Source organism: Triticum urartu, chromosome 1 (assembly GCF_003073215.2).
Source record: "Triticum urartu cultivar G1812 chromosome 1, Tu2.1, whole genome shotgun sequence".
NCBI classification, from domain to species: domain Eukaryota; kingdom Viridiplantae; phylum Streptophyta; class Magnoliopsida; order Poales; family Poaceae; genus Triticum; species Triticum urartu.
The window spans coordinates 91,390,876-91,402,743 of NC_053022.1; the positions used below are offsets into that span (position 1 = coordinate 91,390,876).

Below are 11,868 nucleotides of genomic sequence, written 5' to 3' on the forward strand. Positions count from 1 at the left end.
CTCCGATCCAGCAAAGTGTCGGGGAAGAGTTCCGTCAGCACGACGGCGTGGTGACGATCTTGATGTACTACTGTCGCAGGGCTTCGCCTAAGCACCGCTACAATATTATCGAGGACTATGGTGGCAGGGGGCGCCGCACACGGCTAAGAATAAGATCACGTGGATCAAATTGTGTCTTTGGGGTGCCCCTTGCCTCATTATATAAAGGATGGAGGAGGAGGAGGCCGACCAAGGCAATTGGTGTGGCCAGGATGTGGAGTCCTACTAGGACTCCAAGTCCTAGTAGGAGTCCACCAAGAGGGGAGGAAGGGAGAAGGAAGTGGAGGAGAGGGAGAGGTGGCCAGCCCCCTTTTCCCTAGTCCAATTCGGACTAGAGGGGAGGGGGGGGCGCAGCAGCCCCTTGGCCCTTTCTCCTCTTCCCACTAAAGCCCATCAAGGCCCATTGCTTCTCCCGTAACTACCCGGTACTCCGAAAAATACCCGAATCACTCGGAACCTTTCCGATGTCCGAATATAGTCACCCAATATATCAATCTTTACGTCTCGACCATTTCGAGACTCCTCGTCATGTCCCCGATCTCATCCGGGACTCCGAACTCCTTCGGTACATCAAAACTCATAAACTCATAATATAACTGTCATCGAAACCTTAAGCGTGCGGACCCTACGGGTTCGAGAACAATGTAGACATGACCGAGACATGTCTCCGGTCAATAACCAATAGCGGGACCTGGATGCCCATATTGGCTCCTACATATTCTACGAAGATCTTTATCGGTCAGACCGCATAACAACATACGTTGTTCCCTTTGTCATCGGTATGTTACTTACCCGAGATTCGATCGTTGGTATCCAATACCTAGTTCAATCTCGTTACCGGCAAGTCTCTTTACTCGTTCTGTAATACATCATCCCGCAACTAACTCATTAGTTGCAATGCTTGCAAGGCTTAAGTGATGTGCATTACCGAGAGGGCCCAGAGATACCTCTCCGACAATCAGAGTGACAAATCCTAATCTCGAAATACGCCAACCCAACATGTACCTTTGGAGACACCTATAGAGCTCCTTTATAATCACCCAGTTACGCTGTGACGTTTGGTTGCACACAAAGTGTTCCTTCGGCAAACGGGATTTGCATAATCTCATAGTCATAGGAACATGTATAAGTTATGAAGAAAGCAATAGCAACATACTAAATGATCGGGTGCTAAGCTAATGGAATGGGTCATGTCAATCATATCATTCAACTAATGATGTGATCCCGTTAATCAAATAACAACTCTTTGTCCATGGTTAGGAAACATAACCATCTTTGATTAACGAGCCAGTCAAGTAGAGGCATACTAGTGACACTCTGTTTGTCTATGTATTCACACATGTATTATGTTTCCGGTTAATACAATTCTAGCATGAATAATAAACATTTATCATGATATAAGGAAATAAATAATAACTTTATTATTGCCTCTAGGGCATATTTCCTTCATTTTTATCATCTTGAAAATGTCACCAATACTTGTTTTATTCTATGCGCACCGTGTTTGCTGGAGACTAAAATTCTCTTATTTGACCATGCAGTGATTACCTCTTCAAGCTATTGCTTATTGGAGACTCAGGTGTTGGCAAGTCATGTCTTCTGTTAAGATTTGCAGTAAGAATCTCTATCTCAAGCATGATCCATTTTGCTATCTCTTTCCCGTCTATATATTATGGAAGGTTTCCATGTTAAAATTTAGGTAGTTGAAGGATACATCATGGAGTTGACCATTTTGTTTATAGGATGTGTAAGTTGAATCATTATTCACAATTGTTCAAATTTAAATTGTTCAACATGAATAGTTCATTATTGGTAGCTAGTACATTTTTCCACAAGATGATGGGCATCCTTATATAGTACTCCCTCCGTAAACTAATATAAGAGCGTTTAGATCACTCCCTCTGTACATTTTTCCGCCCGATTTAAAATGGTGCTCTCTGGAGAGTCAACGTCGACCCTGGCGCTATTTTGAAGAGCGGTGGGAATCAATTTTCTGATGTCCTTTGTTGGCGATTTCCCTATCCATGAAATGATAAATTTTGAAGAGATGTTAACTGTCAAATATTTCAAGCATATATAGCTCAAATACACTAGTATTTCTTGAATGCACCAAAACAAGAAGATAGCACGAACACGTACAGCTAGGGTATGCATTTAGTAGGTGTTTTCTGGTTTGAAGATTCATAATAGACTAAAAGAGATAGATAATTGAAGAGAATACCCTACTGGATCTGCACGAGGGCGCGAACTAACAAGTTTTCACTTTCTCGACTGGGTGCAAGGTGATCGACGAGGACTATTGCGGCCCGATGGGAGTCGTGCTCTTCAACTACTCGGAGGAAGACTTCACCATGAAGCCCCGCGACCGCGTCATACAGATTATCGTCCAGGTGATTGCGATACAGGAGGTCCCCGGGGTGGAGAACCTTGATGCCACCATCTGTAGGTCACCGAGGTGGAGGACGACGCCACCGTCCGGAGTTCCTCAAGGTGGAGGACCTCGACGCTTTGTACATACATCTAGAGAAGTGGTCTCGTTAGGTTGGTGCTGAAACGCTAGGGAAGGTACCAACCTTTTGATGATGGTTGTGTGTGTCCTCGTGATCTCTTCGAGTTGAGATGTTGAATGTTGCATCCATGAAAAATGCAAGTGTTAAGATGGTTCTGTGAAATTTATTTTGCACTGGACGTGTCTCTGATCTCCATTCATGAATACTGCATCTATTTTTATTTTTTAATTCCTAATTTGCTACTAGTAGCGTTGGGAAAAAACTGCCATACTAGTATTTAGGATACTAGTAGCGCTGGTATTGTAGGCACGCTACTACTACTTCATTAGTAGTAGCGCGAGTCTGTAATAGCAGTAGCGTGGGTGGCACACGCTACTACTAACAAAGTTAGCAGTAGCGCGGGTTTCTCCCACGCTACTACTAACTATTAGCTGTAGCGCGATACTAGTAGTGTGGGTACCCGCGCTGCTAGTAGCCATTTTACCCGCGGTGCTAGTAGCCTTTTTCCTAGTAGTGGTCCCTTCTATCAGCTTGATCTGGGGAATTTTGATGATCTATGATCGAGTGTGCTTACGCAAACAAATTCTTCATTGCGTTAATATGATTCGTCACCATTCGAAAGTGGCTATTAACTCCCGGATAAATAGTTAGTAGTCTTTCATGTCTTTAGTCTAATCAGTAAATGTGGCAATTAATTTCTTCATTTAGGCCACTAAATGATCACCTAAGTAATTTTTTGAAGAAATTTTTTAGTAGGGAAGTAATTTTCTAAATTAATAAGGACTGATGTTCCTGCCCACACATTAGCATTTGAAATGTGTACATGGATTTTGTGTTCAATCCGTAAATAAATAAAATCTCACTTGCACGTACAAATATCAAAATTTACTACTCCCTTTGTTCACAAATATAAGATGTTTTAGATATTTGAATATGGACTACAAGGACTGAAGTAAGTGAACAAACACGCTAAAACAAATGTATATACATACAATTCGGAAAAATAGTTAGAACATCTTATATTTTTGAATGGAGGGAGTAATTGACTTGGTGTCTCATTTTTATTAAACTAGACAATTGTCCGTGCATTGCAAAGGGAGTATAAACATTCTCCTATATTAGCCCGTGATTGCGCGTCTATTATTACATTGGTGCGCTATAATCTTAGGAAGTTATTGTATGCAATTGTCATGATTTACCTATCATCTTATTCTTAAGCACTTATTTGGTAAGAATTTATAGAATTACGAAAGAAAATATTATTTAGGAGAAAGATCAGAGATGGGATTCAAAATGTCATCTTATTGTGAATCACTTATTTGGTAAGAATTTATTGACTTACCAAAAATATTATTATTTGAGAAAAAAATCAGAGATGCGAGGAAAAAATCAAACAAGAGAACATAAGGGGGAACTATAGAGAAAGAGAGAGGTTGGACAAAGGAGAGGGTGAAATGGGAACCTTAGATTCTTTTTAAGTAGTAGAGAAGATATTCTTGGCCACCAAGTGATCACCTAAAAATTATCTTGATTATTTGTCAAATTATTACTTCTACCTATTTGTGATTTGCGACAATTTGATATCCCTATAGTAAGAGTCGATGTTCCTGCCCACAAATTAGCATTTGAAATGTGATACTTTATTTAGTTGAATCATATGATTACGCGGCCAATAATTTGCACCTATAGTTTGGTGACCATTCGGAAGTAGGTATTAATTCCCGGAAAAATAGTTAGTAGTATTGCATGTCTTTAGTCTAATCAGTAGATGTGGCAATTACTTTCTTCATTTAGACCACTAAAAGTAATTTTGGGAAATTAATAGGGACCAATGTTCCTGCCCACACATTAGCATTTGAAATGTGTAGAGGAATTATGTGTTCCATCTACAAATAAAACAATTGCACTTGCACTTACAAATATCAAAATTTGCTAATTGACATGGTGTGTCCTAATTTTCTAATTCTTAGCCACTAAGTGATCGCCCAAGCATTACCAAATTTGGACCACAATAGCCAGCGACCATTCGCTATCTAGGATGGCATTTGCAAATGGCGCTGCTAGCAGTTTTAGTGTTTGGGGATGGTATTTTCGACAACAACAAAATCATGGCATTTTGTTTATTTTAGTTCAATTTTTATCAAAAAAACTGCCATCATCAGATCTTGATCTTGTAGTCTGTGGGGCATTTGCTGGGATTTCGTCCCCAGGAACGTTCCCTAGATAGAGATAAGATTACCGATTGTTTTTGTCTTGGTTATTTTTTAAATTATTGCTGCTACATATTTGTGACTTGCCTCAATAGGGTATTCCCTAAAGTAAGAGTCGTTCCAACACACAAATTGCATTTGAGATGTGGTAATTTTATTAGTTCAACCATATAGAAAAAATAAGTCACATGTTGATAATGGGATACACATGTTCCAAAAATTTGATGTTGTTTATTTGTGAAATTGCTGCTTTTATTTATTATGGTTTTCCTGAATCAGGTGAATATGAGTAGATTTTCCTGCTCTTGGGTTAGCATTTGAGATATGTGTGGGTTGCAACAAAATTGAGCTCCGCTCCACTCCCTATAGACCGGACTGACTGCCCAAGGCACACCCTACTCCAGTATGCAGGTGCGGCAGGCTTCACCGATGGAGATGTGCACACTACCAGCTCATGCACCAAGCCCCCCTACCCACCACCATGAGCCCTATGATGAGTTGTGCACGCATAAACCCATGCATCGACCCCCCCAATTCCTCTTTGGGCCTGATGAAGAACTGCATGCCCATTTTCATGCATTGCTTTGTAGCATTCCTAGTGCTCTTGGACAACGACCTAATGATGACAAAGATGGATGCTTTGCATGGTAGTTGCGCTCCCGGCAGGGCCCTCGCCTAGTGCACCACTTTTTGTGTCGGTGTTGCCTCCCATTATCCCTGCCCCAAGCTCCACTCCACCCTGGTCACCCACAAAAAGGAGGGAGACACTTGCAAAGGTCATAGACTTCGACAAGTCGGCATAGCCCATGCCTGCATGCCAAGAACAGGGTTATTCCCATCGCACAACTACTGTAGAGGCTTCTCTGCCAATGGATGGGAGTCATTGGTGAGGTTGAACAGGTCAACAAGGAAGAGTTTAAGCCTTCGTGGCTCTGTTCTAGGAGAGGGTGCCAGACATAGCGTCACACTCCGGATGCTTTTCAAGCTTGACTACAATTTGACGACGGTTGTGGAGTGTAGAAATATATTGCCCATCTCTCTCAACCAGCTTAGTTTTTTGGATGTGCTAGTGGAGCATGAGTTCAATATGGTATCCGATCCAAGAGGTCTCAAGTCTACTAACGCAGTATTAATAAAGATTCGGTGGCCTACATCAATCCCATGCCTAAGGACTAAAATAGCCTAGACACTAGGGGACGTGTTGAAACATATTGCCCGTCTCTCTTCATCAATTCAGATTTTTGGATGAACTGCCCGGAGCATGAATACAGTATAGAGGATGCTTTGATGGAGCATGATGGCGAAGACGGCCACGCGATGCCATCGCCGATGTGCGAGTACGTCACGGGGATAGCCTGGTCCCTTGGTTCACCTAATGATGCATTCATGATCCATCAGCCAGTTAATTCCATGTTTGAGATGATGTATAAGATTTTTCCTCCCCTTCCCATTGATCCTCCGTGAAAGTAGCGAGTGTTAGCATCCCCCTCTTTAATACCTGCGATACTTGAGATTTGTTGCTTGGTTCCCATGACCTGATCCCTTTGTTCACCGAATGAGTATTTTGGGCTTATTAGCCTTATACATGTTGTGGCCGAGCTCATTGACAAAACTCTTTCCATGAGGTTGGCTCTGCACATGAATGATATTGTTTCCATTGCACAAATTGCTTTGATTAAGAGGAGAATCATCCATGATAACTTCATTTATGTGCCCAACGTGGCTAGAAGATTTTACCACATCAAGACACACATGCTCCTCTTCAAGATCAACATAAAGAAGTCCTTGGATTCCTTTAGGTGGGGCCATTTTACAGAAATGTTTAGTCACCATGGCTTCAAAGGCCACATCTGGGGATGGATCTCGACCCTCCCCTCCTTGACTTCTTCTCGAGTTTTGCTCAATGGGATTACCAAGGACCAGATCAAGCATGGTTGTGGCATTTTTAGCGTTCCACTGTCCCCTTTTCTCTTTCAGCTCACCATTGACCTGCTGCACCATATATTTAGCAAGTATATGACCTAAGGAAAACTTCATACTCTTGGTGGGCATCGCACAAGCATTCGCGGTTCCCTTTACCTTGACAATGTGGTTGTTTTATGCGCCCCTATCAAGCAAGAAGTCCAATTCCTCGCCACCACGGTTGCCTCTTTTGGATATACTATCAGCCTAGTTATAAATTGCAGAAAGATCCATGTTTCACCTATCTGGTGCAATAACACAAACCTTGATGACATACTCTAGTCCTTCCCGGCATGTTTCTTATCCTTCCCCATATGTTACCTTGCACTATCCCTCGTGGTCAAAATATTAAGGACAACCCACTTGCAACAATTTGAAGATTAAGCCGCTGGGAAATTAGCACCTTGGAGAGGGAAACATTTTCATACTGCGGGCCGCATGTTCTTGGTCAAGGTGGTGCTCGTGTCTGTGGCCATACATCATCTTACACTGTTTGACCTCCTGTGGAGGTTTTTAAGAAGATTGATAGCTTGTGGTGTGCCTATGTTTGGGTGAGGATGAACAAAGTGACCGAAGGCAAGTGAAATTAACTGGGAGAAAGTTTGCAAGCTGGAGGAGTTTGTTGGCCCAGAAATTCTTTATCTTGGAAGTTTTCCATCGTGCTTCACATACTATGGTTATGGCTGGACTAGGGTGGCCACCAGCGGGTGGGGTACGGTATGGGGATGTCATGCAACAATGATGAAGTGATCTATTAGTGGCGGCCACTTAGGTATGACTGGTAATAGTACTAAAGCCAAATTTTGGGAGTCAACATGGCTGGAGGGAGTGATGCATAAAGATATACCACCATTTAAAAAAATCCACAAGAAAGGTGGCACTGTGGACATGGTTTTAAGAGATAAGTTTTGGATTCTACATAGTGGTAGTCAAGGAGGCCTCAAGCTAGAGCACATCCAGTAATTCATCATTCTGTAAGACAAACTTGCCAATGCATGTCTTCATCCAACGAAATATCCAAGATACAACCATGAGAAAGTTGACCAACGACGGGAATTATACTGGTGCGTCGGCTTACAAGGCTCAGTTCATTGGCCTCATCTGATCCAACTTGCATGACATATCTTAGAAGGTTTGGCCGTCCTAAAATGTAATATCTTTGCTTGGTTACCCATCAAAAATAGGATTGAAGGATAGAGCTGGCAACGTCGAGAGTGACCGAATTGCGACTGGTTCCCTCTTTGCAACCAAGTGCAAGAATTAGTGCCTCACCTCGTCATCAAGTATCAGTTCTTGCCTCAAGTTTGGAACGGCATGATCTCTTATCTTGGTCTTCATGCTAGTATGATGCTTTGTCGTTGTTCTGAGATGATGAAGTCTTGGTGGAAAGAAATACTCCTCAATAATTCGCAGCCAAGGAAATCTCTATATTATTTGCTCCTTGTTCGATGCGAGATTTAAAAGGAAAGGAACGCATGTGTATTTTGTAATAAAGTGATGCCGATGGCGGTCATTGTTTGCCTCATCCAAGACAAGGTGCCTCTTTGGGCTATTGTGGGGCCTAAGAATTTGAGTTGTGTAATGTAGGAGAGTAATTTGGTGTCTTTGTGGTTCTTATTTTACGAACTTCTCTTATTAATGAATAGAAAGGTAAATATTTTTCGTTGTTCCAACAAAAAGAGCACAAAACCTACAAATAAAAATGACACTTGCACTTGTGATATAATCGATATTGCTAACTGGATTTTTTAAAAAGTTTTGTAAATCTTGGACACCTCAAATTGCATAATTTTGATTCCCAAAATTGTAGCACACGTGAAATATGTGTAATTTTTAATAAGATAACTGAAAAATAAATAAGCCATGCATTTTTTGTATCGGTCGATCCTCTCCAAATAATTATTCACATACGAACTTTTCTTCTTTCCATTTTTCTATCAGGCTCATTCCACCATTTCATCAATTTATATGTGGCATAGATCAGTTTTATGAGAGTATTAGGCTTAGCTGGAAGTTCTCTAACCAATAGATTCCAGAGATACTTTGAGATTCCATAGATAATTTGAGATTCTGACTATGTTTTTTGATCTTGGCGAATTTTATATATCTTGTTTCAGAGTGTATCATTAGTTTTTATTTTGTTTCAAAGTGAAACATAATGTTCCATTACATACCAGCAAATCTGATCTGAAACAAGTGCATTGTTATTTGTTGGTACATGAGAAAACATTATGATGCACTTTGAAACAAGATACATATTTTTAATAAAATTTTGGTACTCTTAAACAACACAAATTTTTCCAACAACAAAAAAAGGTAAGATAAATCTGAAAGCAATGATGAATGGTGGATGCATGCACGACATATCCATGCATGGTAGAAAAGTGACTCTCTATTGACTTCTAAAAATATAATGCTTCTGGGTAAAGGTAGTAGATACTACTTTCATTTTGATGTATTGTGTTCAATTGTACTTCAATTTAATGTTATGTCATAATTAATTAACTCATGAATACTTCCCTTGCAGAGGAAAATCAGGGCCGACGTGGAAGACATGGATCTGATCGAGTTGCATCAGACCTGGGGGAACTGCTAGTCGGTGATCGCCGGGCTACTCTCTGGCCGGTCGGAGAACACCGTCAAGAACCACTATAATGCCACCAAGCGTAGTCCGGACGCAAAGCGCTAGCTCAAGAAGAGGAACAACAAGCAGCCACCTCCTGGCCAGCTCTCCCTTCTCGCGGAGTACATCCATAGCCTAGAGCCGCACACTGGATCACCAGCGGAGACACCTCCGGTGTCCGACCATTGTATCATGACCAAGAGCACGATGGGCAGATGGGGATGGCCCGTAGAGACGCTACCGTCATCGCCCCTACCACACAGGCGCACCAGACCTACCCCAATCCGGCCATGACTGGTATGTACTACCACCCAAACCCGACCAACATGCAGTACTGGGCGCCGGATTTGAATTTTGCTGATGAGCAAAACAAGGGGTACTCATACTACATCCCTCCCAATGTACACCTGAACCACTACCTGTCCTACAGTCTATTGCCGACATAGATGGTTAGTGAGCAAGACATCCAGCAGGCAGCCAATGCAAGCATGAACGTGTCCATGTTCACGGGACAACATACCCTCCCGGTGAGCAACCTGAAGAGGCGGTGGCAGAGATGCACCATGAGTCCTCTGACAACAACCAACTAGACAACATGGGTGGTGGAGCTAGTGATTGGTCCTACTACTACATCATGGACGCGGCTGGTCCGACCGGCCTTGCTGGAGGTAGTGGTAGTGGTAGTGACCCTAGTGACATGGACATGGTGCAAATGGCCTCGAGGGAGTTTGCCGTGCAGGACCGGGAGCTGGTCACCCTCACCCTCAGTCGACTGTATTTCATCGACATGATGCATTGATTCAAGTCAGACATACATGTCCCCGGAGGATTGCATGTCTATGGAGAACATTGAGATTGTATGTGTTGTCCTTATGTACTTTGTTTGATTTGAGTATTTTGTAATGGTACTTTATGCGGTCAATTTGTGGAAGTACATTAATTTGTTCGTGTTTGCTAATCCTTGGGAAATCGTTTTAGTCGATTTCGATAGAGAAGAGGTAGAAAACGAAGAAATTGCAAAGGTGAGATGGCCAGCCGCGTCTCTAATGTGATCGAGACAGAAATGATGCCGCTGGCCTCAACATCTGCATGGAGGATGATAACCCACAAGTATAGGGGATCGCAACAGTTTTCGAGGGTAGAGTATTCAACCCAAATTTATTGATTCGACACAAGGGGAGCCAAAGAATATTCTCAAGTATTAGCAGCTGAGTCGTCAATTCAACCACACCTGGAAACTTAATATCTGCAGTAAGGTATTTAGTAGCAAAGTAATATGATAGTAGTGGTAATGGTAGCAAAAGTAATATTTTTGGTTTTATAGTGATTGTAACAGTAACAACGGAAAAGTAAATAAGCGAAGAACAATATATGAAAAGCTCGTAGGCATTGGATCAATGATGGATAATTATGTCGGATGCGATCAATCATGCAACAGTTATAACATAGGGTGACACCGAACTAGCTCCAGTTCATCAATGTGATGTAGGCATGTATTCCGAATATACTCATACATGCTTATGGAAAAGAACTTGCATGACATCTTTTGTGCTACCCCCCCGTGGCAGCGGGGTCCTATTGGAAACTAAGGGATATTAAGGCCTCCTTTTAATAGAGTACCGGACTAAAGCATTAACATATAGTGAATACATGAACTCCTCAAACTACGGTCATCACCGGTAATGGTCCCGATTATTGTCACTTCGGGGTTAACGGATCATAACACATAATAGGTGACTATAGACTTGCAAGATAGGATCAAGAACTCACATATATTCATGAAAACATAAATAGGTTCAGATCTGAAATCATGGCACTCGGGCCCTAGTGACAAGCATTAAGCATAGCAAAGTCATAGCAACATCAATCTCAGAACATAGTGGATACTAGGGATCAAACCCTAACAAAACTAACTCGATTACATGATAAATCTCATCCAACCCATCACCGTCCAGCAAGCCTATGATGGAATTACTCACACACGGCGGTGAGCATCATGAAATTGGTGGAGGAAGGTTGATGATGACGATGCCGACGGATTCCCCTGTCCGGAGCCCCGAACGGACTCCAGATCAGCCCTCCCGAGAGAGTTTATGGCTTGGCGGCGGCTCTGTATCGTAAAATGCGATGAATCCTTCTCTCTGATTTTTTCTCCCAAAACACGAATATATGGAGTTGGAGTTGAGGTCGGTGGAGCGTCAGGGGGCCCACGAGGCAGGGGGCGCACCAAGGGGGGTAGGCGCGCCCCCACCCTCGTGGACAGGGTGTGGGCCCCCTGACGTGGATTCTTCTTCCAGTATTTTTTATATATTCCAAAAATAATCTCCGTTGATTTTCAGGTCATTCCGAGAACATTTATTTCTGCACAAAAATAACACCATGGCAATTCTGCTGAAAACAGCGTCAGTCCGGGTTAGTTCCATTCAAATCATGCAAGTTAGAGTCCAAAACAAGGGCAAAAGTGTTTGGAAAAGTAGATACGACGGAGACATATAAACTCCCCCAAGCTTAAACCTTTGCTTGT

At 42.3% G+C, this 11,868-nt stretch overlaps 1 pseudogene; it reads left to right on the forward strand.

Annotated features, from left to right (window-relative positions):
* The first annotated feature begins 2,348 nt into the window (after positions 1-2,348).
* Positions 2,349-10,143, forward strand: LOC125532740 (annotated as a pseudogene).
* The last annotated feature ends 1,725 nt before the right edge of the window (positions 10,144-11,868 follow it).